Source organism: Pseudopodoces humilis, chromosome 7 (assembly GCF_049639895.1).
Source record: "Pseudopodoces humilis isolate 2021_Gansu_Grassland_sample_001 chromosome 7, ASM4963989v1, whole genome shotgun sequence".
Classification (NCBI taxonomy): domain Eukaryota; kingdom Metazoa; phylum Chordata; class Aves; order Passeriformes; family Paridae; genus Pseudopodoces; species Pseudopodoces humilis.
This window is the reverse complement of record NC_142206.1, coordinates 18,455,647-18,482,782: the sequence shown is the minus strand read 5'-3', so window position 1 is coordinate 18,482,782 and position 27,136 is coordinate 18,455,647. Positions and strand designations below refer to the sequence as shown.

General features: G+C 43.5%; 1 protein-coding gene across 1 annotated transcript in view; it reads left to right on the top strand.

Annotated features, from left to right (window-relative positions):
- Positions 1 to 27,136, top strand: part of LOC102105554 (USP6 N-terminal-like protein) — a 76,449-nt gene that overhangs the window by 17,548 nt on the left and 31,765 nt on the right. The window lies entirely within an intron of this gene.

Genomic DNA, 27,136 nt, shown 5'->3' with positions numbered 1-27,136 from the left:
TTTCATTAAGGGTGGTTTTGACTGTTTTACTCCTTCCTTGAGACTGTCTGAGCGGTTCCACTTTTTCCAGACAAGTGCCGATGGTCCGCTTTGGAGTCCTGCTGGTCTCATTTGATAAGATTTGGGATGTTTTTTCCTCCTAAGTACTCTCAGAATTGCTGGATTGATAAATAATAAGTGTTTTTAGGTCTCTGAGGTATTGTGGCGGAGAGGAAGGGGAGGAGAACAATAGAATTGCTGGAAAACATGGGTTTGGTATGCTGGGGATTTATGAAACTGAAGTTACAGCCTCTTGCTTGGACTCGTTGCTGGGTTCCAGGATGCTGTGGATGGCACAGTCCATAAAACATAAAACAGTCCACCTGAGTGGTCTTGCATCACTCCTGGCCTGTTAGCTGCAGAGAAGAAGTAAAGTCACAGCTGGCCATTGTGCAGCTGTGGTTGCACTTCACTCTCTAAGTGCCCTGGAGAGTATACTGGAGGGTCTCACACCAGGGTGCCAGCCTCAGAAAGATGAGGCTGAGAAAAAAGGTGAAAATGGTAACATGGAATGGCAGAGGTTTCTGGTAGGTTTCTAGAATTGTGGCTTGCTGTCTATTTCCTTCTTTATTTATCTAACCCTGCAAAATTTCTGTGGCAGGGCTGGTGGTAGGCTTTGGGAGGCTGGAAAGATGCCAGTTCAAGGAGGTGGCTGGTGCTTTCTTCCAAGTGTATTAACTCATTCCTAAAGTATGCATTTCTTCTAAAAAAAAGTAGTTTCTTGGGTAGATGTTTTTGGGGCCTCAGTGGTCATGCTTTGAGTGGAAATGAGACCATCAAAGGGTTCTTCAGGAGGGCAGGGCCAGGCACATACATAGCCTTTGATGGTGCTGATAGTGCTGCCATCAGCCCCACGTTTCCAGACCTCCGTGTTGCATGGTGAGGGGCACACCAAGGAAAAGCGTAGTCCCCCAGGGTTTTAGCAGGTTGCATCTATGTCAAAGAGGATTTTTTTAAGGGATTGACAATCAATCTTCCACTCCTTGTTTTTTGCCCTGGCACAGAGCCGGCAGCCCAGGTGTGGTGGCTGGGCTTGTCCCACATCCAGGTAGATGCTGTGGGAGAATTGGAGTGGGAAGGATCGGGGGTGGAACTCTGCATGGTGTGAGTGCCAGCAGCTGGCAAAACTCCTGTGCCAGTTTTCTACTAAATGCAGTCCTGGATTAAATGGAGTAAAAACCAGACTTATGGGAGACAGGATAAATGGGTTGACCATGGTGATTTTCTTTCTGGTCTTTATTTCCTAGCATGCAATTGCTGTAATTCTTCTGTGTAGCTTTTATAATTCTTGATTTCTGAAAGTATATTTTCCATTTTTTATTCTTTTCCTGAGGGTTTTTGGGCAGTGTTTTCCAAAGCAATTGTGGTGGGTATTTCCCCTTCTCTCTCAGAAGCAGCTTTCATTTTGAAATGAATAGCTCATCATTGTTCACATTGTATTCCACTTTTATGGGCCTTTTTTCCCCTTTTGACTTTGACAAAAGGGGAAAGCAGTCTCCTAAATACTTTGGGAGTCTTTTGGGTCACTTTATAGAAAATATTTCATTCCTGTTACAGAAGTATTCAAAGTTCCAGGCAGGAAAGCTGTTTGCAGCGCTCACATTAGAATTTCTGAAAGTGTGGCTCTTGAGTAGCTTTTGCTTGGTTTTGGCCAGTTTCAGTTAAGATTGTGCTGAATTCACCTTTGAGCAGGACTTCATAACCATGTCAGAGTTATCTTTCATTGAAACATTTCTAGTGACATAACCTGCTACTACTGGTTTCTACAGAGCATCCCTTGTGTTAAACCTGTTCCACTCTTCCAGACCAATGCCTATTTTCAAACTTCCCCAATTCCCTGCAGAAATACCAGGTTATTAATAGGATCTTTATGCATGTGTGTTTACCAGACTTGACACGGCTTTGCACCAAAGTGTCTCTCTACCTACACTGCACTCAGAAGCTGAACTCTGTGGTCAGCATGATGTACATCTGCAAACCTCCCTTGGTTTGTTCAGAGTGTGATGATCTGGCTGTACAAATACTTCATTTTGCTTCCCTAGTTTAAAATGAGTTGCAATAAAGAATTTATCCACTCAGGATTTTACGGAACTAAATATTGTTTATTTGAGATAGGGGTTGATTTGCATTTTTGGGTTTTCCCCCCTTCTACTGCAACAGTGGTGCAGAGCTTTGGGTTACATCAGCCCAGGTATATGGTACTATAGCAGTGATGTTTCCTAGAATGTGTCTGACTTCGTCCCCTCTTTTCTAATGATCACTGGTCTTGTTGAGTGGGCACAAGGTCTCCTGGTCTGTTGGGTCCTGGGAGTCTGCTGATCCAGCAGTGAGGAAGCTGTGGTGAGCCAGCTGCTCAGGGACAGGATGTGAGGCACCAACCACAGCAAGTCACTACGATCTTCTCAGCTGCCACTCGTTACCATGACCTTGCAGTGTTTGCAGTGTGTGATCTGATGCTCAGGAGAGAGGTTTCCTGAGTGGTAACTGTCTGAACGTGCAATCCCTTGTTGCAGCTGACCAGCCAAGTTGGATACCCTCTGACAAACAATGTGCTCCTTTGGCTATAGTTCCCCTTAAGATGGAGGGGAGGGAAGAGGGTGGAGGGGGAGAATGGGGCACACGTAGACATTAATAACCTCTTCTCAAGTCCTTGTTCTCTTTCATCCTTTGAATTAGCTTTTCTCCCCCTAGTGTGACAACAGAATTTGTAATAAAATGCACATGGGAGAAACCAGTGGTGTGCTTTCTAGTCAAAGCAGTCTTCATGTCATCTGTTTATTCAAATGGCCGTAGAGAAGTGTTTGGATTAAAAGACTAGAGGCTGAATGCATGTTGAATGAATTAGTTTCTCCCCTTTAATGATGTAATGATGATGCTGTTAGAGAAACCACAAAAGAAGAATGTTTCTCAGAGCATCTCTTCTGAGTTCGTGTGTATAAAATGCAAACTCAAGTCCTTTTAGGCTCAGTTGAAACCATTGGGTTTTTTTGGGAGATGTTTTTTCTTGGTTGGGTTTTGTGGTGGGGCAGCAATATGTGCTTGTTGCTGACAATGGGTTGGTCTTAGAGCAGAGAAGCTTGTCCTTTGTCAGCCCTTGTTCTCCTTTCAAGTCATGCCATACTGTATCAACCCCTCTGCGGAGACTGGTGATAAGTGTGAAGGCCTAATAATTCTTTCTCTTCAAAACAATGTTGCAGTATGAAGTTCAAAGAAGACCATTTTCTTCAAAACTGTTTGCTTATATTGACCTGGAGTAATACTCCAAGCATGGTGATAACTTTTATTTCCATAGGAAAAGATGCACTTTCTTCCCTTCCTTAATTCAGTTTCCCCTTAAAGTTGCTTGAAGCAGCTGTTCCTTTTGCTGTTTACAGATATCAGCCAAAAATACTGGTGTTCAGCCTTCAGAAGGCTTTATTTGTAGGTTAAATGAAGGGGTAATTTACTAAAGGACCTAGCCCTGGCACTGCAGCATCCCTTAGGTAGGTGTAGTCATAATTACCTAAAAATCCCTAAGGTATAATAAGAGCTTGATGGTGCCCCTCCTTGAAAAATCTGGTTAGAATTAGAGGTCAATTAAAAAAATGTAATTTTTAGAAGGACTCATATTTGACTTTTTGAATATTATTTCTGAGTGAAAATGCTGTTTCCTTCTCTTTCTGCCACCGAAAGGGAAATTCGCTTCAGGCATCCAAGCCAAGAGGACCAGTAGACATCTACATGCTGCAGGAGTTTCTCTCTTTGACTCTTTGCCTAGTGGACTAAAATCCCTTCAGATAGGCTAGGTTGTGTTTAAATTAGCTTATCCTCTACCTTATCTACAAAGCTCTCCTGAATATTTTTTATTGTTAGTGTTGAGAGAGAACATTTCTGTAATACCAAGGCTATCAGTAAGTTAATTGTGGGTTAAAAAAAAAAAAAGAAAAAGGAAAAAAAGTCTATGGACTATATGCTTGAGCTTTCTAGCCTTGGAGGTTTGGCAGGCATGTTGTGAAAGAGACTCCTGCTTTCCTGATGGAAACCCTTTGAATTAAACTTTCTTTGAGTCAAGGGACTTTGTATGTCTGTCTACATATGGAAAAGCTTGCAAGTGTACTCATCTTTCGGTGTCTGTGGAAAAACCAGCTGCTGTGTCTGCTTGTGAGTGTTTGTCCTGGGGATCTGCCTGAAAAGCTGTTTTTTCCATTGCTTGAACAGAATATCAGGCTTGGTACTATAGCATGCAAAGTGATACAGATAGGGTTGGCAGCTGGTGCACACCTTTTAAAGAGCCTGTTATTATAATCGTGCCATTGCTCATTAATTATGCTGCTGAGGTAATGATAGTGGTATACTAGTCTAGCTAAAACACCTCCTATACAAACCAAGGTTCACTTTGGTTCTGTTCTTCCAGTTTGGCATGCTGCAAAGGTACAAAGCAGCATGTGCTGTATTCTGTACTGTACATCATTCTGTACTTCCTCCCTCATGTATGTATTGGTATTTGGATAAAATAATCCCCTGCTGTTCCTAACCAGGTTGCAAAAGCCGCAAGGATGATGTGTGGGAAAACAAACTTGATGTTAATAATTTAGCAGCTAGATCATAGATCAGAGTGGTTTGGGTTGCAAGGGACCTTAAAGATCATCTCATTCAACTCCCCTGTCATAAGCAGGAACACCTTCCACTAGACCACGTATAAGACGCCTAATGCTTTTTTAATACTTGCAGATGTACATGTGAGCATATGATTCATGGGTTGATAAGAACACCCTGCAAAGCGTATACAGTGTGAATTTTTACCTATGTAAAGCCTCACTTGTAGATGTAACTGTTCATATTTATACCTAACTATGAATATATCTAATGAAGGATTAGATATTGGACTGCACTTGAAAAGTCACAGTGGTTGTGCTTACTGAGAACTCTGTAAAGCTGCATTGATCTGTAAATTGGGCAATCACCTCCTTTTTTGTTGAAATGTGACCCCAACAAAGAGAAGTCTTTAGATTAATTTCAGTTACATATTGTTTTCCTTACAAATCTAGAATTCCAATTTATGAAAGTAGCAGGGGAACAGAGGCTTATTGGATGTTCTTTAGGGGATTTTTGGGATACCCTTTGCAGCAAAGAGCTGTCACCTTTCCCCATTTGCTGAGCTTGTCCCCTGGTGTGCTCTTGTCTACAGAGCAGATGCTGGAGGGCATCAGCTCACTGCAAGCTCTGCACCAAAGTGCTCTGCTGGTCTGAGTAAGTGTAATTGCTGTGTCTCTTTCCTGGGGGCTGAGCTATTCACATTCCCTGGAAATGAAGAGGAAAAAAATCAGCTTTATTAGCAGATCAAAAAAGAGCAATCTGCCACCCTTCCTAATGCACAGGTCACACCATGCCCGGAGATGGGCTTTTTATTAAAAGCAGCTCAAATAAGAAAAGCAAGCAAACCTCCAAACAAAACAGAAACCAAAACTTACAAAGGAAGCATCTGCTATTCGGATGAACTGATATAGGTGAGGAAGGAAAAACAAGTCATCAGAGACTTCCAAAGGCTTACTGCTTTGGCCAGAAATCTGCAGCTTGGAGATGGCAGGCACTTCATAGTGTGATGGTGATGCAGATGTTTCTATGGTGCTATCCTAGGCAAAAGCAGGCTGGGTGATGAGAAGTGGCTGATGATTCTGAGCTAGGATGCAGGAAGGCCAAGACTCTGGTCTTGCTCTGTTTAGAAGAGTTGAGATGTGCCTCTCCAGGGCAGCTCTGGTTCTGTTCACTGTGTTTTTGATGCAGTGAGAGGAATTGTGAGAAGGAAGGAAGGAAACTTTGTCCCAGTATTGGCCTCTATTTTAATTTTGCATTGTAAAGCAGAGTGTGGCACTGGTTTGTAGCAGTGCTGAGGGACTTGTTTGGCCCCTCTGAATGCACATCTCTCCACGACAGCAGGAGAGGAGCCCTGGTCTGCAGGGCACTTCAGGCTGAGGTGGGCTGGTTCATTTGAAAGTCTGGCACAAGGCAGTGATGCTTAGGTTACTGTTTTTATTACCATAGCTTTTGTAATGCTGGGTTAAGGATGCATCCCTGCAAGCATGTAAGCAGGAGGACTGTTTGTTCTGGTCACTCTCCTAGTTGCCAGAAGCCCAACTGGCTTGAGGTGAGAGAAGAAAGAAGAGAAAGGGTTGTTTTAGCTGGATGCCAAACACAAAGAGGAGGTATAACGTGCCCACAGGCTGCATTGTTGGCACATAAACCTAGTGAACAGGAGAGAGAACAGACTGCTTGTATGGGCACTGCTGTCAGCTTTCATTTTCTCACAGCTGGGGGACCATGAATGCACAGACCCCATTGATGGGATGTCCTGGTTTTAACCTTCTCAGTTGAGGGATTTGTTGGCCCCAAAGCATAACATGTGTCTGTGTGCACCTTTCCAGTAGCAAAGACTTTCACCTCCTTTGCTGAGTGGTCCCTACCAGCCCCAGAGCTGGTTAGTGCCATATTGCTTACCTGCTCCTCTCTGTGGAGTGAGAGATGACTGCCCCACAGTTTCTAAGTGTGATCATCACTCTCATTATTACTGTCTGCAATGTCCATAGAGCTCAGTTTCTTATTTAACCAGTAACCGGTGAGAGAATCCTCATGAAATTCTGGTAGTTTATCATTTTAGTTCCTTAAAATTCTTGGCTTCTTCTAGTCAGAAATGAGTAATCTGGTGTGACAGTACCTCAGTACTCTTAGTGTGCATGAACACTTGAAGCAGCTGCCTAGAATGGGGGAAGCACAAGAGGAGCACACAGAATCAGAAGCATTTTGTCAGCCTGGTTGGGAAGTAGCTACAACAGTGAGCAAATGCTTCCTTTTATGTGCACATGCAGTGTCTGACATCCAGGCAGAATGCTGACAAGCTGCTGTGGCTTGGAGGACAAGTTGAATGATCTGCATGAAGTCCTTATGATTTCCTCTTCCAAAGCAGAAGTGGCGAAAACCTTCAGAAGAAGAGGCCTGTCTGATTTTGTTGTTGTTAATTTGTTCTGGAGGGTTGGTTGCCACAAGGAGAAGGATGTCTGCTCCACATTACTGGTTTTGGATCTGTTCCTGGTTCAAGGAGATAGAGGTGTCTGCTGTGTAAGCCATTAACCTGTTTCCTGGACCTTACGTTCATGCATCTTCTGACAGACAGAGCAGCCTTTGAGTAGAGTGGATCAGCTTCCTCCCTGCTGTGAATGTTTCCGCTGTTAATGAAAGATATTTTTGTTTTGGAGGCAAAACACTCCCAAAGACACCCTGGGTTTTTTTGTGCTAGGTTTTGACTCAGATACTTAGTGAAACAGAAGAACAGCTTGAAAATAGTGCCCTGGTCCTTAAGCTGCCTGAGGAGAAGTGCAGGAGTAAAGTGACTTAAAGCTCCTTCAGTTCAGCAGTGTTCACAGCACTGCCTTCCTGTTCCTTGTGAGTGCTCTGATTTTCACAGCCTTCCAGCATCAGCTGCCAATTAATGGCTTTGGGAGGGTTTGACATGTGTGGGAAAGTTGTGGTGTAGAGGTGATCTTGCTGTGTCTTCCTGGAAGTTTGTTGTGTCTGGTGCAAGAGGTTTTAAGTATGATCTGCTTGCTGCAGCATCGAAGATTGCAGTGGTCTGTGTGGCCGGGATGCCCAAGCAATAGAGATGCTTCTTGCCCTCAGATCTCCTCTACAAAGTTTGTGGCCTTTTAATCATGAGGATGTATGTCTTTTCTAAAGGACTGATGGTTGTAGATGCTGGATAAATTTTGTGCTACACATTGGGGATGTCTGTCCTGGACTTTGAGCTGCCTTTTGGTAGATGAAGGGTTGCACTCGTTCTTGTCTCTGAACACTTGCAGCTTCAGTTTCAGAGTGTCTCACTGTGGGGAAGACAGGATGTGCTGTGTCTCACTGCCTGGGGCTCTGCAACAGAGAAAACATTTCCTCTCTGAATCCTCTGTCCAGGAAAGATGTTCTCTGCAAGAACAGTTGGAAGTTATCTGTGATCCCCTCTTGCTCTGCTTGTATTTCAGAGCCCTGTCAGAGACAGTCTCTTAAGACGCCAGGTCAGAGGGTTTAAATGCTGGACCCCAGAGTTCTCCAAGCTTTGCTGTAATGCCCATGTGTGGTAGCTCAAGAGTGGAAGACCTGCCACACTGGCTCCAGCCAAGGTCCAGATTGGCCTATATCCCTTCCTCTGGTGGAATCCTCAACCGGAGTGGATCCTCGGGGAAGGAGTCTTAACAGCTGCACCAGTGTTGTCCTCCTGCAGTTTCCATGGTACTTTGCAGACACCTTCTATAACTTGCCCATGCCACAACACAATTGTGGGTCACTTGGAAGAAGTATTTCCTCCTTCTGGTTAATTTTTTTTAATCTGCTGTCTCATGGTCTCTCACTGTGAAGAGTTGTTCTTTGCTCCTAACATGGTTTGCATGACACCAGTGGGTCCTGCAGGTTGTTTTCTTTCTTGCCTCAGTACATAGGTACCTTTTTTTTTCTGTGGTGCCTGCAGCTTTATATTTCATGATGATCCACTGTCTGCTTTGACTGTGCTGCTCTGGAGTCTGAATTCAGGCAAATGCTTTGTGGATGCTTTGGAAGGGATTAGAACTGACCTCTAATTAAAGGGGAAAAAGGAGTAATGGCAGGCTTAGTTGCAAAAGCATTCTGTGCTTCTAGCTGGAAGAGCTGTTGAACATACCAAAGAGAAGGAATTTAGAAACATGCCCACATGACCCCCACATCTATTACTCAGCAGGCATTTTTTTTTACACATCTTGCATTTATTTTCTTGCTAAAACTTTAGGCAATTTATCAGTGTTGCCATTCTGTAACTGGACACCCCTTTGCACTGTCTGCCTCTCAAGCCAAAAACAAAGAGTGATGTTAGCTAACGGCATGATCTCAGCAATTCATCTAGATGAACACAGAAGTTGGCTGCTCTCTCCATTTATTCACTTAGTTTTAAGTACTGAAAGCCACAAATTAACTTGTTTCAGTTTTCCAAATGCTGTGATAAGAAAATAACCAGTCCCATTTCCTAAAATTTTCCAGAGCCAATGTCCATGCACACAGAAAAATCCAACATATCCAAAGGCCAGCTTACAGGTTCCTATACAAAAGCTTGAGATGACTTGATGGAAATAATGGTGCATCCAACAAATTGATCATCATGTTCCACAACAGATAGGCTGCTGTGAAGTGTACTAACTTCCTGTGTGGTCTGTAGGTTTTTCTGCTCTCCCCTAAGAAAATATTTTATATTTGAATGTCTGTGGATTTCTGTGTCGTGCATATTGCCTGGTGTGGACTTCAGGGGCAAGCTTTGCCATCTCTTGCTCCGGGTGAGGTGAGGAAAGGAGCAGGCCAGAGGTGAAGCCTACAGATTTCTACTTCTCCGCTAAGCCTTGCATTTTCTCTGTGCTGGTCCATGTTGGAGGACTGGAGATCCATCAACAACAATAGAGTAAAAACTGTGTGGTAGCTCATTCTGGTGAAACTTTCCTGTGTGTCTTGGTTTCTCTTTCCAATGGAATTTCCTTGAAACTCTCTCCCCATCTTCTGGTGACTGTTCCTATGTCAGACTAAGAAGGGCCTTTGTCCACGGTAAGGGCTCCCAAGCACTAAGATTACTGATTGATGAGTCTGAGCAGAGGAAATAGCTTCTTGCCTGATTAGATGCTGATGGTGGGATGTTTCCTCTCCTCCTGCTTTTTGGGTGGTCCCACAGTACCTGTTGTAGTTTCCTGTGAGACTTGTATTCATTGTGCATGCAGGATTTGTTCTTCACCTGAGACCAGAATGTGACTGGTGTTTCTTGAGGAATAGCAGTAGAAGAACCAGGTAGCTGTCATCTGCTCTCCAGAAAGCATTTGGTTGCTGTTTACTCTTATGCTACAACAAAGCACAGCAGACTTCTGTCTTTTGTTCCAAATGCAAGTAGCTTTCTTTGGTCTTTTGTGTTCCTGAAGAACCTTGTGGCAACACTACACCAAAATTCTGCTGTTCAAGTTGAGTTGTGCCATGGATATATCCTTCCCCTGAAGGGAGGAGCAGAGCATGGACCAAAGGAGACAGATGTTATGCATTAAACAAGGTGGCTTGCCACAGTGCAGCTGTCATCAGTGGTCCTGGGAGCTAAACTTCTGTGGGATTTGGTGTGCCCGTGTGTCCTTTCCACCATGAGGTGAAACTTGGCACAGTCTGGCTTTGCAAAGCACTGTAAAATGCTGTTGGAAAACTTACTCTTGACCTGCAGCAGAGCCTGCAGAGTGCCTGCCTTTGTCAATGTGAAGTCAAGGGGCTGTTGTTCCCCCAAGGTGCAGGGGATGGAGAAGCCTTGCGGCAGGTTGGGAGCAGGGAGCATCTGTGGCTGTGTGAGTGTTCTGTGCCCACGTGGCAGAGAGTGTCTGTCAAGAGACAGGTTTACAAACAGAGAAGCTCATTAGATGGAGCAGTCGGATGGTGTGGCAGAAGGCCCGGGTTTGGGTAAGCTTTTGGGCAGCTACTCGAAGGAGGAGGCAATTGCTGAAACATTCATAAACTTGACTGTGAGCAGACTTCCCAGTTGCTTCATCCTCAGTGGAGACAAGGGAGTGCAGCCAGGAGCTGCTGTACTCATCCCAGGAGAGATGGCATCCCAGGAGAGAGGGAGCAGCAGGCTCCAGAGCTAATTCTCTTCATTAATTTCTACCTTCAAAAGCCTAAATGAGCAGAGGCATGCCAGAGCAATACCCCGAGAGGTAGCTTTTCCTATATATTTTTTTTTCTCGTCCTGTAAGTTTCAAATTAAGGAGGATGTTCTTGGAGTCTCAAGAAAAATAGCAACAAAACAATGCTAAACATTGGTTATAAAAACGTACTTATTTGTTGGACACGTTGATGTGACAATTGGGGCATCTTGTGCAAGCCCCTTGTTATTTTGGCTTTTATTCTTTGCCTCATATGTAAGTTGTAATACTTTTTTTAATATTGTTCCCTTATATTTGGAAATAAGGGTACAGTGGTTTCGCTTCCAAACACCTTCATTCTCTGCATATTTCTCAAGGCAGCCAGGTGTGCTGTATGTGATTTTATGGCTCTGAGCTAGGCTGACCTATCTGGTTGAGAGCATTTTCCCACACTGTTGTCTTGTTTTCCTTTTTAAGTTTTCTCCTATTTTCCTCCTGAAAAGTAACAGTGGATGGTGTGAGGAGCAGAGTCAGGAATTCAAGGATAACTGCTGCACTTATCCTCAGTTCACCCCCTCACATCTCTTGCCACAGCAGCCTGTGTTAGCAAAGATGACAGTGGGTTAGCCAGAAGAAGTAAATATTTTGCTGTTTGAGGAATTGCTAATTATTACATGTCTCAGTTTCCCCATTTAAGAATGTGTTCTTTAAAACTGTCTGTTTTCTCCCAAGTTTGTACCTCTTTCAAACAGGCATGAGTTTTTTCATAAGGTCCTCTGCAGCAAGGCTGTCATGAATCCAATGCTGCTTCCTCCAGAGAGGCTCAAAGTGCTTCGGTACATCAGTTAGGGAATGGCCTCCATAACAGGATAGAACTTGAAAGGGGTTCTTTCTAATTTTTTTAAGGTACTTTTACAGATTTTGTGGTTAAAGGCTTCTATTTTTAAAACCCTAAATCTTGGAATGTGGCTCCATAACAGTACATAGTGGGATTTGGAAAAAGTCTGCTAAAATTGTATATTAGGAATAGTGAAGCAGTTAGGTCATGTTAAAGTTGTTAGACTTCCCGGTGCTAGTGCATGTCTTTTGGGACTTTTTTATTTTTAAATGAATGCTTTTCTTTTTAAAAATACAAATAATGAACCTTCCATTTTAGACAAATATTCCTTTTTTACGATGTTTTTTTTTTCCTAGTAAATGGCTTTTTTTAGTGGGAACTGCCTTGCTCTTTCCATCTGATCTCTGTGCCCACATCTCTGAATGTTTCCATTTCAGAAAGGAGGAGGATTCTGGTGCCAGCAGGCAAACTTCAAAAGCTGCCATGCAGGAAAATTCACTGTTCAGAGGCATTTAGAATGAGGAAGAAATAAAAAAACACCAAAAATCCCTTAAACTTTTACTGCCATGCAAAAATAACAGGAAAACTTGTTTCTTGGTTCCTGTAGTTCTTGTCATGCTAAAATACTGAAACTGAATATTCTTGTCATCCCCTAAAAAGAACCTGAGATATTTAGGAGCACCCAATAGCTGTTAAAGAAAATATGATGTTGAATGCTGCAGCTGTGGTGTCACACTTGATAACTTCAAATGAGACTTTGAGGTGCTGTTTTGATGCAGGACACAGTTAATGGCTCTCTTTCTCCTCATGCAGTGCTATTACTGCTGTTTGTCACACCACAGACCCAAGTGGTTCCTGGTAGTCATGCTCTCCCTTATTCTCAGCACCCAGCTCCAGCCATCCTTGTGGAGCTGAGTTTGGATTAGGCATATTTTTTTTTTCTGTCCAAGCCTCCTAAGAGCCTATTGAGAGGGAAGGGGAATGGCTTTTCTTTCCAAGAGCAGCTGAATGTGGTGCCCTAGTTACCATGGTTTTTTAAATGGAGTACTTCAGAGGATGTATAAAAGCATCTTTAGTACTTGCAGTACAAGGAGAATGAAAGGGCCTAGATTATGTCAGCAGTGTAGCAGAGGCTTAAGTGAGTATCATTCATTTATTGTTAGATGATGACCCAATTTGGATTGTATTTATGGAGCTGGAGGGGAGAATGGACCTGTTTCAGATTACTTTTGAGCTTTAAATGTACTTACAGCCTTTGTGTAGGAATTGCATTGGCTCCTGCTGAGTAAACAGAGCCTTTCAGAGGGTGTTCCCCATGTAGTGGAGCAGTGATGCATCCTCGCTTGTCTTGTGCTGCCAAATGGGTTGATTCATACCACTTCTCTCCACGTGGCCATGTACTAGATTGGGAAAAAAAAAGAGTTGTCAGACAGAACTTGCCCAGCTGATTATTTTATTGCATTTTCCTGCAAGGATTTTAAAGCCTCCAGTTAGTGTATAATTTATAAATGGTTCCAGCTAAGCAGATTCTTAGCTGAAAGCTGTGGCCCTGCAAAGGACTGGTAAAGGTAATAGGTCATGATGTCTGCACACAGTGGGATGCTTCTTTTGGTTGCATCTCACACCTGCCCTCCACTCCTTCCTGTAAAACAGTGAGTGGTCTGTTCTAAATGCCATCTGTGTCATGATCCATTGCCTTCTTTTTACCTGGCTGTGATGGCAATATCTGCATCTCCTTCTGGGAGTCTCCTACTGTCCTTTAAACAGTTTTGGTACTGCTGAGAGGAACATGCCATCTGCAGATCCTGTGAAGGATGTAATTTCTTGAATTATTTTTTTTTCTCCTGCAAGGGTTCCTGTAGTCATTTAGCTCAACCCTGGTGATGCAAACTGCTTTGAGAAGAGTCCAGAGCAGAAGCTGCTGTTCTGAAACCCGTCTGCAAATTTGAGAGGGGGAAGTGAGAAGATGAGCATGGAAAACTCATAAGGAATGAAGCTTGGTAAAGCTCAGCTTTTTCAGCAAACACTACATGTTAGCTCAGATGGGCCTCGTGTGAAAAGCAGTGGAAATCTGAGTTGCATTGTAAATTCATTAGCAGCATTGACATTCATTTCAGTGGAGCCAGGGTTGCAATCTCCCACTAACCAATGCTTTATAAGTCTGTGCTTCTTCCCCTGGAGAGGCACATCTGCCTCACATCCTCTGCAGCTTGCTTTTAAAGGGAGCCCTTTCCCCATGAAGAGGGGGAGAAGTGCATCCATGCCTTCCTACAGCTGTCCCAGCAAGCCACAGTCTGGTCTGCTCCAAAGGGGGGCTGCATTCCAACTCTGGAGGTGTGTGGCAGGATGGTCACTGGGACAAACGCCGGAGGAGGAGAGGGCTGCAAGCACTTAGAGACTGTCTGGACGTCTTCTTTTGAAGACACCATCAGCTGCAAAATCTGGATGCATCCAAGCACCAGTGCATCCACGTCCAGGCTGTGCTGGCACCACTTGGCTTCTGCATTAAGAGAAGTTGTTGCTCTGTAAGAGCATTCCAATGCTTTTACAGAGAACCTGCTGTCTCGGAAAGCTTTTTTGTTTGTTGGCCAAAGTACCAGAAGTATGTTAAATGCAGGTGTACTCCACAGCTGGAGGTGGGGGTGGGCAGGTGGTCTCACAGGGGAGGATCCCTGGGGTCTGCCAGCACATCAAGGTCAGAACAGCACCAGGTTGCCTGCAGCAACTGCAGAATCAAGCATGTAGGGGCAAACTGGCATTTCCTTCTTCTCATGGCTTTCTCAGGAGTGCAGATGGCAGGTTTTGATAACTAAAGGCTTAGTACAGAGAGGTCTGTCTGGTGTGGGATATGTAAACCTCAGTTCAGGCTTGGATATGTTCCTTTTCTGTCTGTAGGAGGTTTAGGCTGATTTTTCTGTTCTGTTCCTTTTTTCCTTCCTGGTGGGTTTTTTTGTTGTTGTTATTGTTTGGTTTGTGTTGTTGTTGTTGTTTTGGTTTTGGTTTTTTTTACTCCAATTTCATTCATAGTGTTGGTCCAAGTAATGGATAATGAAAATTAAGTAGCTTGGCTTGCCTCTTACACAGCTACTGCTGCATGTAGTTTGCAGTTTAATGAGAAATGAGGCAAGGCAGAGCTCATTTTGATCTCATATAGCCAAACTGGCTATGCGGGACTTAGGAGTAAGGTGGGATAGTAATTGAGTATGATGTTGTGATATTTAGAGCAAGATCACAGGAAAAGCATTGTATTCCTTCAAACAGGATGGAGCCTTTCACGTGATTTTTTTTTTAAACTTTAATTCTGTAGTCTTGATCCTGTTGATAGAGCAGGAAGACGTCCTGTATTTAGAAATTTATTTCATATGCTCGAGGAGCAAAAGATTCCATCTTGGTCTGTCTAGGGAGGCCTGGTGTCCCCCTGGTGAGAGGCATCTTGTTTGGCAAATGCTGGGGGGTGCTGTGCCCAGGGCAACAGACCCTGGAGTGACCTTTAAACTTGCTTTAGGGCTGGAGGGTTTTTTGTCTGTTGCTGTTGGCTCACCTCCAAAGTATGTTGTGGGCTGTGCACTGCTTGCCCACTGCTGTCCCCCAGACTTCCCCTTCACTGTGTCTCTCATAGCTGAGAAGTCACTCTAGAGCAGCTCTTCACTGGTGCTTCTCGCTTGGTGAAATCTGTCTGTATGGGCAGTCTGTCATTGATCTGACACGATTTGTAGGCTGACTCCTTCCAGAGCTCACCGGAGTTTCAGAAGGAATAAAAAAAATAGCTTTAATGTCAGTGGCCTTGTGTTAGGTTTGATTACTGCTTTTTTGTTCATCCTGCTAGCTTTTCTCCTAGACTTCTTAGGCATGTGCAGTTTATGATTTAATTTCCTCTTGACTTAAATAACTTTGAAAGGAGTAAAATCAGTAGCTGTTCGGGGTTGTGATTGGGGATGCAGAAACTTTCCTGCCTTTCTCTTCTACAGCAGATGATGCTTCATATGCAAGGGGGAATGGGGGGCTCTCCTGTAAAGCAATCCACTGCATATCTGCAGCCAGAGTCCCATTTCAAGCCCTATGGGGTAATGTTGGGATACTCTTTTAATCTCATGTGTGACCCTCAGCTTTTAAAGAGCACAGCTGAGCCTGCTTTTTTACTTTGTCAAGTTTGAGTCCCATTCACTGTGGTCCTCAAGGCCAGAGTAGCTTTTCTGCCGCTGCACTTCCCTTAAGCTTTTAGCCTGGTTTCAATGTAACATCCCTGCCTGCTTTCTCTTGCCCCATTTCACCTACATTTGTATGGAGTGGAAACACTACAGAGTTTTTTTTACTACTTTCTGGAGAGATGTAGTCTTAAGTTAATTGAGGGAAGACAGATGGGACCAGCCAGCTTTTCATATGCCAGCAGCCCGTCAAGGGTAGAAATGAAATGTCTGATGGCTTGCCAAGATGAGCTTGTTAGTGTATTGCTACGGGGCGGTTAGGACTCGGGTTGGCACAGGGAATGACTCCTTACGAAGTTGGGATGCAGTAGTTGAAGTGTTCACGGAACAAGTGACACACATGCCCCACTCTTCGGAGATTGCTGCATGGTGCAGCCGCCCAAGGACCCGCTGCCTGGAAGGGAGAGTCTGCGGATTGGTCGTGGTGTGACATCCTTGAGCATCCCTACCGTGGCTGGGTGTGGAAGTTCCAGGGCTGGCTTGGTCACGACCTGCCTGGGCTCCACTGTTGAGCTCTTGAATCCCCGAGGGGAATTGTGAGCTCTTTTCTTGAAAGACAAAAGGCGAAGTGCTACAAACCACAACAACTTCCACGCTAAAAATACCATAAAAGGCTGTGTCCTTAGGAGCTGGGCATGGGAGCAGTTCCCACCCACATTACTGCAGCATGAGTCACCAGGCTATTGCAACTGCTCTCCATGTGGATGCCCGGCTGAAGATGCACGGCGGAACAGAGGGAGGAAGGGGAACTGCTCCGTGGTGCTGTGGAAGTGATGAAGTTATGAAGAAGAGGATGACATGTGGGCATACGTGAACACTTTGTTTTCTTTTTGCTAGATTTTTTGTTTGTTTGTTTTTGTTTTTTGTTTTGTTTTTAACTTCCAGCAAATGGTATTTGCTGATGATTTGAGCTTAAGGCTTTTGCAGCCAAGAGACTCCTGAATATGCAGAACCCCTCCAGTTTGGTTTTACAGCACAGTAATTGCCACATGATTAATATGAAGCTGAAAAACCCCTCTGACATGGAAGTACGTTTTATTTACTCTCTTTAAGCAAAGTTTTTTTTTTCTTTCACTGTTCTCTCTCCTCACCTTCATCCTTTTCCCCCTACCCCGATGCCAAAATAGGCTGTGTATCCTTGTGACAGATGGTGTAACATCTCCCTTACATTGTGCCCTGCTCTTCCCTGTGCTTTTTATTCAACAAGCAGGTATTAGTGAGTAAATTTGTTTAGGTTGTTTGGGTTTCTTTCCTGAGACACCACCCACCTAGGCTACCCGTATTGTTTTCCCTTTTCCTTCCCTTCTGCTTGACGTCTTGGCTATCAGGGTTTACCGGAATAAGTTTGTCAGTGAGAAATCCTTTAAAAAGCTTCCTTTATTTAGACACCAACGTACTAATGACATCATGTGGGCAAATCTTCCAAGTTCCTCCAGGCTGAGTGACAGAAGGAGGTGGTGGCTGTGAATCTGAGCCCTGCCCCTTTCCCAGTACACTCCTGTGGTTCTGTTCAGTGGTTGTCCTTCAAAATAACTCCAATCTTCCTCCTCCTTCTCCTCTGGGGAGAGAGAGCAGGGAGGCCCCCCAGCACACTGATGTATCTTTAGCAAATGTTTTAGCAGTAGAGTACAGCTGTGGTGGTCTGTTTGTCTTCCTACTCATCACTTCCAGGTTAGTCCTTTGCAGTGCTCTTTGGTGTATATTCACCTTGACTTCTCAGGGAAGCAGGAGGCTTGCATGCTCAGCCTCTTTGATGCTACCAAATTTTGCATCAGTCCAGTTTCCAATAACTTTAACAGGGAAGTAGGCAAAGAAAGTTAAAAATGCCCGCATGGACAGGCAGAAAGCAGTGGGAATGGGCATATATGAGATGTACTGCTTGTTTTATGGTGGAGGGAAGGATGCATTGGGCAGGAGGCAGCAGAGCAGGAGTTGGCCACCAAAGTAATGCACTGTCAAACTTACTTTGTGAGTGATTTCTTAAAAAAGTATTATTGAGTGTTTCTGAGTGGGGGAAAGGTGTATATTTGTTAAGGATTAAAAAGTGGTGAGTGTGAGCTGGACAAGGTTTTGTGGACCTTCTGGAGAAGTTATTCCTGAGTTTCATTTCATTTGTCTTTGGAGAAGAAAGCATGCTATGGTGTGCTAAGCTTCCCCTTGTATGTGCTCAGCTTGTTAAAATGTTATCGCAGGTGTTTCCTTACCTGCCTGCAGTAACTCCTGGGTGGTTTTTTATGTGATCAATAAACCAGAGCTTATTTAATCAGTGGAAAGGTATAAAACTCTGTTGAGGGAATTTAATTGACTTCCTTGATTCTGCTCATCCGACTGTTGAAGTAAACCCTAAGGCTGACGTACATCATGGCTATTGCTCTTTAGATCTGGGAGACTTTGAGCAGCAGACTTGCTAATTCAATGTGTCCATAATGCAAATTTTTCTAGTTGTGTCTAGAATGTGGGTCAGATGGGCAGCAGTTTCCAGCCCTGTGCTGATACCTGCTCTGCACTGCTGCTGCAGTTGTTGTCCTTCCCATATTGACCTTCTTGATATGCTGAATTAATAAAAACCAAAAATAAATCCATATTGCGCAAATACCCTGCAACATCGTATGGGTGGCCACAATACTTTGTTCTCTTTAGAAAATTATTTTGCAAAGTTAGGTGGTGTTTGAAGAAAATACAAATTTGCAGGTTCCAGTTTCCAAGAGTCTTTCAATCAGGGAGCACAGAAAAGTGGGATCTTTGGGGGAACAAACAATGTCTTTTCCTAGGGTCTCTTGTGGTCCCTGGCAAAAAAAAGAGAAAAAAAATCCAGTGCCCAAAATGCAACCTTAATGAACCTTAATTAAAACATAAATATGTTTTTACTACTGGGAAGTGACACCTGATAATGTTTTCTCTAAACATGGGGTGTGGAGATTGGGTATTTTTAGCTGCAGCTATTCTCAAGTTGTTGTTTTGCGACCTTCTTCTAATAATACATTTCTTTAATACTTTTTTTAGAGTTTATGTAGTTCTATAAGCTTTTTCAGGCAAAGATGGGGAAAAGAAAAGGGAGCAGCAACCTATTGGGAGAACTACTGAAATCTGTGTTCTGGATGGATATTGGTGCCTAAGGGGGTGCAGTGTTAGAGTTGGGTGTACCTTGTGAAGGACCTTCCCAGGTCAGAGAGATGGCTTGTGCTTCAGCTTTTCCTCTGGCTGTAGCAACTGTCTGATCGACACTGCCTGCTTCTTAAAAGCAGTTGAAAACAGGATCAATATTTAAATAGCTGAAAGGGGAAATCTTGGACTGAGGAATGATGTGCAGATAGACATGCTGTAGTGCAGGAATCCCAGGGAAGGGCAGGTGTAAGAAATGTCAGTTTAAATTTCAGGTCTTTATGGTTTGGGGTGTGGTTGACTCTCTGGAGTCTCTTGGGATTTACCTGCAAATGTTGTCTCTGAGATAAGAGAGCCAATAAATTCCCATGTGAAACCTGAAGTTCTTCATCATCCAAGGGCTGCTGGGCTTCTCATCACCTCTTGCTGACAGACTGAAAAGCAAGCACAGATCTTGAGGGACCAGTGAGAGCTGATCCTGGACTTTTGTGAACATCAAAGATGCCATGAAAAAATTTCTCAAAGAGAAGTTATATACAAGATAGGAGAGAAGAAGCATTTTCAGGTTGAGATGCTGACGTTATCTGTGTCTCGGTAGCTACCCGTGGAAATGGTCTGGCTCTCCAAAGGGAACAGCAGTTACGTGTTTCCCCATGTTTGCTCCTGGTGGTATTGTGGGAGGAAAGCAATTAAACTGATGGTAAATAATAAACACACATGAAAGCAGCCAAGCTGAAGGAACAACAGGCAAGAGTGGTCTGACTGTGCTGCATCTGTGGTGTGCTGCTCCATCTCAGAGAGCATTAGGAAAGTTCTCCAGGAAGAACCTGGTGGTGGGACTGGAGAGCTGTTTGGCTGAAGGGATGACGAAAGTGTTTATGGAGTTGTTTACTTGTTTATGTATTTTTTTTTCAGAAAAAATGGTTTCTACTAATTGCTAAATTAAATGAGCTGACGCCATTTTGCTTCCCAGCAAATCCTTTTATGCTGTGGTGCCTTTTCAATGACCAGAGGCACAGTCAGAAATGACAGCCCAGTCTACTGGAGGTGTTAAGACCACATGTCCAGCCTTGAGTCAGGAAAAGAAAAAGGTTGCTACTCCCCAAAATATGGAGCCTGCTTCCTGTGGCCACTGGTTGGGAGAGTGGGCTGTGTGGAGTGGAGTGCTTGCAAATCCCACACTGCTCCAGGGCTGGGCAGGGCTTGCCACAGTAGAGAGGATCTTGCTTTAAAGAGGTTATGGATCATTCAACATCAGAAACTTGCAAAAGTGGTCCTTTCTGCACTGCCCTCCCTTCCTCCATATTCTCGGACTAAGAAATTACTTACTTACTTTGAAGCTCATATTTTTGAAATCTGTCTTTGGCAGAGCCTTATGCCAAGATGAAGGCCAGAGTTAAGGCCTCTGGGAGCTTTCATCAAGAGATGGTGCAAGGCTGGTGCTGAGCTGCTGCAGGTGCTGGTTTTGCATTTTCCCTTACATCAAATTTGGGACACAAAGTCATTATCTGGGTAATCCTTTCATTGCAAGGAACCCCACTTGTGGATGAAAGCTGTTTGGGCTTGGTATTGGCAGTCGTGGTCAGGTTTCAGTCATGAGTCTGCAGTTGGTCAGCTTGGGTGGCCATAGCTGAGCATTTCATATCCTGAATAATACTTGGACTTTTGGTGCCCTTCTTAGGTTTAGGACCTGACATTTGATACTGTGGTTGCCTAAAAAAAGATTAAATTAAAAATAAAGAGTGACTGAGTAGTGCTTTTTTGGAAACTCTAACCTTGGTGCTCTGTTTTCATGTCATGTCTGGGTTTAATTCTTTATTATAACTCATTAGCAGAAGTGCCACAGGCTTAGTGCCTGATGTAGAATGTTTCTTTTGGTTACTGAATAAAAGTGCAGCACCAGCAAGAGTGGAAGCTTCATCTGTGTCGTTTGGGGATGATGGTGATAAGGGGTCTGGCAGGAAGGAAGTGCAGTGTGTGGTGAGAAGAGCAGGTTCTTAAGGGAGCATATTTAGAGTACGGCAAATACTCAGGATGGGCACAGTATCTTCTGGGGATGGTTTGCAGCTGGAAAACATGGGCAGCTGCTTGAAGCCAGTTCAGTGGTGCAGAAGTGGCTCTGTCTCTTCAAGCCATGCTGCTGGAACACTGTCTTCTCCACGGGACCTGTAATGGGATGGAGGAGGTGCTGGAGACTGCACGGCTGGGAAGGGCAGGACCGGGCTGTGCCCAGTCTGGGCTGGATGTACTGGGTGGGCTCAAATCACCCCCTGCTGCTTATTGTTGGGAGTGAGCTGTTACTCTACTAAAAACCCTTCTGAAACAAGGGAGACAGAAACAATTTGGGAAAGCAAATATTTCCTGATAACAGTGAGCAACAAGCTTTTGTTTGCTGTCAATGGAAGGAAGTGGGAGAAACATGTAGTAGCTGTAACACCGCAAGGCTTTACTGCTGGAAAAGAGATTTAGTGCACACAGTCCTCTAGCAGAGGACATATCCATGACAAAGGGCTGCTTAAAAGTGGGTGGGAAAGGCGCAGCTTTTGTTTTGCTGCAGCAGTGTATCTGTGTGAAGCAGATGCTAAAACAAGGTCTGTGACCAAGGTGGAAATCCAGGTCCACACTTACATGGGAAGTGGGAAACAGGGAGATGAAGTCCTTGGTTTGTATTCAGCCAGGACAAGTTTGAAGCAACTGTGCTTTAAGTTAAAGGGAGGCTCCTCTCTTCTTAACTGTGATAAAGTGTGAACCAGCTCTGATCTCTGTTCTCTGGAAAGAGCCTTCCTGCTTGAAGAACTTTATACTTTGTAAAAAAAAAAAAAAAAAATGCTCCCATGCAATATTAGATTTGAAGTCTTATCTGGCAGCCTGCAGGCATGTTCTAACTCATGTAGGGATCTTATTCTTTGTGTTGGACCCATTCTTTACATTAGGGGAAAAAAAAGTTTTTCTTATCAAAAGGCGCTCCACTGCCCTTAGATGCTTATTTATTTGCAACTTCCCTTTTCCAAGCTTTCTTGCACAGTGCAGATTCCAACTGCCCTTCAGTAGGATGCATTGTGGTTTCCCAGGTTTTGATCTTGGAACAGGAAGATTAATTTCTCAAGCTACTGAGGAAATCATCATCCTGCTTGCAAATGCCTTTTGTAACAGTTAACTGAAATTTTGTGTTTATAAGCAAACTGTTTAAAGTGAACTGTCTAGTTGTTGCTTTGTTGGGTAAATGTTAAAGAATTTATATATTAAATGTTAAAGAACTTATATATTAAAGAATAAAGAAAGGTCAATTCACCTTTCAAGTTCAAAGTACCTTTTTTTCTTCAGTTGAGCATGTTTTCAGCTAAGTAAAACTGCATCTTGAAATGCAGGTGATACTTGAGTTTGTTTGTTTCCTGGAGAGAACAGCATCTGCTGCTGCTTTTCTGGACAGCCTTGCATGGGCCTCCATCCTACCAAATGCTTGTCTTTATATCATGGCCACAAGTTCTCGTGTACTTAAACTTCTCCCTCTCCTTTTTTAAACTTCCTCTTCTTTTATCGTATCTAAGAAAAGGTGTTGTGAGTTTTTTAGTTCTTCCATTCATACTGTCACTTCCTTCATGCAAGCTCCAGCTTTCACTGGAAAAACCTTTCTCATGTATTTCTATCAATAGACTTGAGCCTGCTCTGGTCCCCTTTGACTTGCTTTTATCCCACTCCCATTGCTGTCCATTATTCACATCACAAGTGCTGAGGACATGCAAAACAGTAAGTGTTGGCAATAGATCCTCTGTGGTTCTGAGCTTGGGCTTTTCTGAAGTTCTTTGTGTTGCTTTCTCAAGCATGTTTGATCAAAGGTTCTGAATGCCTCTGAAAACCTAGTAATGGAAAGGTGGCATCTGGTTTGATGTCTTTCCATGTCACCTGGCTCCCTCAGTTGTACATTGCCTTGGATCCTGGGCTCCAGGATCCAGCACCAACCCATCTGGCTGTTCTTCCACCAGTCCCCTGAGCATCATTTCATTGTACTTATAACTTAAATACAGAAACTGCTAGTGAAATAATATGGCTTGCTCCAAAATGTCGGTACCATTTGATTTTCCCTGTCTGGAAAGCTGTGTGTCTCTTTCGGCCCCTGTGGCAGTTTTATAGTTTATAAAACTATAAAAAGTTTATATCATCCACAGTAAAGTGCTGACAGCCAAATACACAGTAAATTGTGAGATGTGTTTCAAAGCTCTGACCAAATGGCACAGATTTTGTTTTCAACACTGTTCAAAAACCACAAGAATACTTGAGTTATTTTCATATTAACTCCTAATCTGGAAAGCTGCTTTTAACAGGGTGTCCTACATGACCATTGCTGTTTCATAAGCTGAAGTATTACCTCTGCCTTAAGTCTTTACATATGGTTGGGTTTTATAAACATGTTTTCCACTAAGAGAATAGGGGAGGACTTCTTGTGTGGACAATTCCCTCAAAGGGAAGACAACCACTATGAGGAGGGAAAACTGCTAATAACAGATCAGGATCAGGCTTGGGTACTTAGCAATTTTTTTACTTCATTCTTCATTGGCAGTCAGACTTTCCACATCTCTCAGGTGGGAACTGGGGGAGTTAAGTCCCTCCCAATGTAAGTGAAGTGCCACATTCAAGACTATCTGGTGAAACTGGATAAGCACAAGTCTATGGGCCCTAATGAGATGCATTCCAGGATTCTAAGGGAACTGGGTGATATTGTTGGCAAGTCATTTTCTGGAATTTTTGAAAAGTCACAATGATCAGGCAAAGTCCCTGGTGACTGGAACCAAGGGAAGCATCATATCTGTTTTTAAGAAGGGTAGAAAGGGGGACCTTGGTAACGCTACAGATCAATGAACCTCACCTCTGCGGCTGGGAAGATCATGGAACAGATCCTCACGGAGGCAATGCTAAGGCACGTCCAAAAGATGAGGAGGTGATCTGACACAGCCAGCACAGCTTCACTGTGGGCACATTGTGCCTGACCAACCCTGGTGGCATTCTCTGGTGGAGTGACTGCAGCACTCAACAAGGCAAGACCAGTTGGTCTCATCTACATGAGTTGTGTAAGGCCTTTCACTTGATCTCACATGACACCCTTTTCTTTAAAGTGAAGAGATACAGATTTGAAGGGTGGGCTGCTGGATAGAAAAGAAATTGGCTGGTTGGATGTAGTCAGAGAGTTGTGGTCAGCGGCTCTATGTCCAGGTGGAGGCCAGTGACAAGTGATGTCCCTCAGGGTTCTCTCTTGGAGCCAGCTCTTGATGAGCCAGCAGTGTATGCTCATAGACCAGAAAGCCAATGCATCATGGGCTGCAGTCAAAGCAGGATGAGACAGGGGATTCTCCTGCTCTACTCTGCCCTCATGAGACCCCACCTGGAGTGCCATGTCCAGCTCTGGAGTCATCAGCATAAAAAAGTCACAGAATTGTTAGAGTAGGTCCGGAGACGGGCCACAAAGATGATCAGAGGGCTGGAGCACCTTTCCTATGAGAACAGGCAGAGAGAACTGGGGATGTTCAGCCCAGAAAAGAAAAGGCTTCAGGGAGACATTAGGGGACCTTCCAATACTGAAAGAGGGCACAGAAAGAGAAGAGGGAGAGTGACTTTTTACACAGGCATGTATGGATAGGACAAGGGTGTATTATTCCAAACTAAAAGAATATATATGAAATGTTAGGAAGAATTTCTTAGGGGATAGTGAGGCACTGGAGCAGGCTGCCCAGAGAAGTTGTGGATGCCCTATCCCTGGAAGTGTTCAAGGCCAGGCCAGGTGGGGCCCTGAGCAACCTGGTCTAGTGAATGGCATCCCTGTTCTTAGAATAGGGGTTGGAATGAAATTATCTCCAAGACCCCTTCCAGATCACACCATTTTATCATACTGTGATTTTAATAAAATGTTGTCTTTGCACACACATGCAAAATAAAAAAAAAAATAAAAAATAAAAAAAAAATCCTTCATTTCTTAAGTTGGGGTGATTTTAGGAGTTAACAACAAGCAAAAAGGAAGAGTAAAGTTATGTTGTAATTAAAAAGATTCCTTTCATACGACTTGGAAAAATTACGTATCCTAATGCTGTCCTGCATATAGTTCCAAGCTTTGGAACTATATGCTTTGTTTTAACCTTGTTAAAAAAGCTTTGGGAGACGTTTTCTCAGTACTTTCCAGTGTTGGATCAAATACTTCTTGTTGCCCTCAAGTTTTCTATTACTGGATATGCTTGCATGGGGCTTTGATAGAAGAAAACAAGTTAACAAAAGCTCATGTATTAGCATCTGGAGATGCTGTTTGAAGTTTATGCAAGTCCAGGATACTGCCAGTAAAATGGTCAGGGAGTGTCATCAGCAGAGACTGCCAAAGACAAATAATTTCCTGCAAGGGTTCTGTATTTGGAGGCAGTGTGTGCTGATTAAACTCATTAAAGTGCTTGAAGGAATGAGGGTGGTTCCTATCGGCTGAGCATTAGTTGGGGTCAGGCTAATGGCTGAAGATCCCTCCCTCCTAAAAAAGAGGTGAAGCCAGAGGCTCTGGAAAGCAGTATAAGACACAGAGTCAGAATAAGTCTCACTTCAACTCAAATATCTGCAGCATACAAGTCATTCCCCTCAATAATTATTTTGGACAAGTTTTTCACAGACAAGCTGCATCTTGTTAGTGGATTTTTAACTTCCTGCTCTTTTATTTCATTGGCTGCACCAGCAACTTTATATAATGATACATTTTTTATTTCCTTGCATGTGTTTTGAAAAAGATGCTGCCTGTCTGTGCCAAAGAGAGCACAGGGTGGTGGCAGCATGATCAGTTATGTTTGCATCCTTGTTCCTTTGGTTTTGGCTAGGGAGCATCACTAGCTCTGCAGTGCCCAGGGTGAGATCTTGGGTATCAGCGAGGACATGTGTCCTCACTCTGCTGCTTCGGGTACATGTTGGGGTGGGTGGTCTCCAGCTGATTGTGCCAAAACCAGAGGAAGTTTTAAATAGCAAAAGGAGCCTTTAGCTTACCCAAAATTGCCAAGTATAGCTGGAGCAAAGAATGACAGGGGAAGAGTAATGTGTCCTGTAGTGTTGGTACATATACCAAAAAGAATAAAATACAGTGTTTCAGGAGGAATGCCTGTCTAAGTGGAGAACGACCATCATTGTAGCTTCCTTTAGTTTATGGTTAAAGAAATGCAAACTGCTTTTCTAGTCTTAAGCAAATAGAAGAAGCCAGTTACTAAGCTCTGTGCTGATATAGTTCCCTTCCAAGTCAGTGCATCACCCCAAAAAAAGAGGATTTTTTTTGTTTTTCCCTCTGGATTTTTTTTGTGTCCCCTTTTAATAGACACTGGAATAGAAAAAGAAGGGAATGCAAAGAGAAAAAATAATCTTCAATTCACAAAAGAAGCATGCGGACCTTTGCATTCTTCAGTTTACTTATGTTTTCAAATGAAAAATCATTTATATAACGATGTTTTAAAAAAATAACTCATGCGTCTTTGATTTTTGTACAGTCCTTCGTCTGGATTTTTTTTTGGCTATTGTCTCTACAAGATCAGCTCACATTAAAAAGAGTTTCAGAAATGTTTGGATGCTCTTTTATTCCCCGTGAGTTCTAAAAATAGAAGCTGACAAAGAATTGCTTATAGATTCACTCCTCTGTTAAGAGGGTTTAGCTTATGTCTAAAGCTGAATTTTCTGGCTTTGCAACAGAGTTGAGCTGGACTTACTGAGCATAAGCAGAGAGGAGACCAAATCTCTTTATCAGCCCTCCTGTTTATCTCCTCCCATCTCCATCCTTGGGGAGAAGAGTGCCAGGACACCAAAAATGTGTGTGAGAATGAGAGCCTGTGAGTACTGGCAGCAAAGGAAGAGGAGTAGTAGGGAGAGGGTTGAGAGAGGTTGTATTTATTGGTAGTGCTGCTCGTGTTGAGGGGGATGGATAGCATAGAGTTGCAGTCTTACATGTCTTTTGTTATTTCTATAACTAGGAGACTTGGCCAATGTATTTGGGTTTCTTGATGTTGCTGTAGTCTAGCAGCAAAGTGTTGTCATCGTTGTCACCGCAGCTTGCAACTGTACTGTAAAAACTTGGTGCAAATTGGGAGAATAGAGGCAAATGTGTGTAATCTGCATTTAATGTGTATAAGATGCATTATAACTTGCTAGGTGATAACATATATAAAATATAATCTTTGTAATGGGTTGCTTGATTATGATAGTGGCTACCTCTGAAAGGGTGTGAGACCTGCTGAGTTACCAGTGCACTGTGCCTGCTGGTATAAAGCTGTGTTGGGCTTTCAGACCTGCATGGGAAATCCTAGGACCTA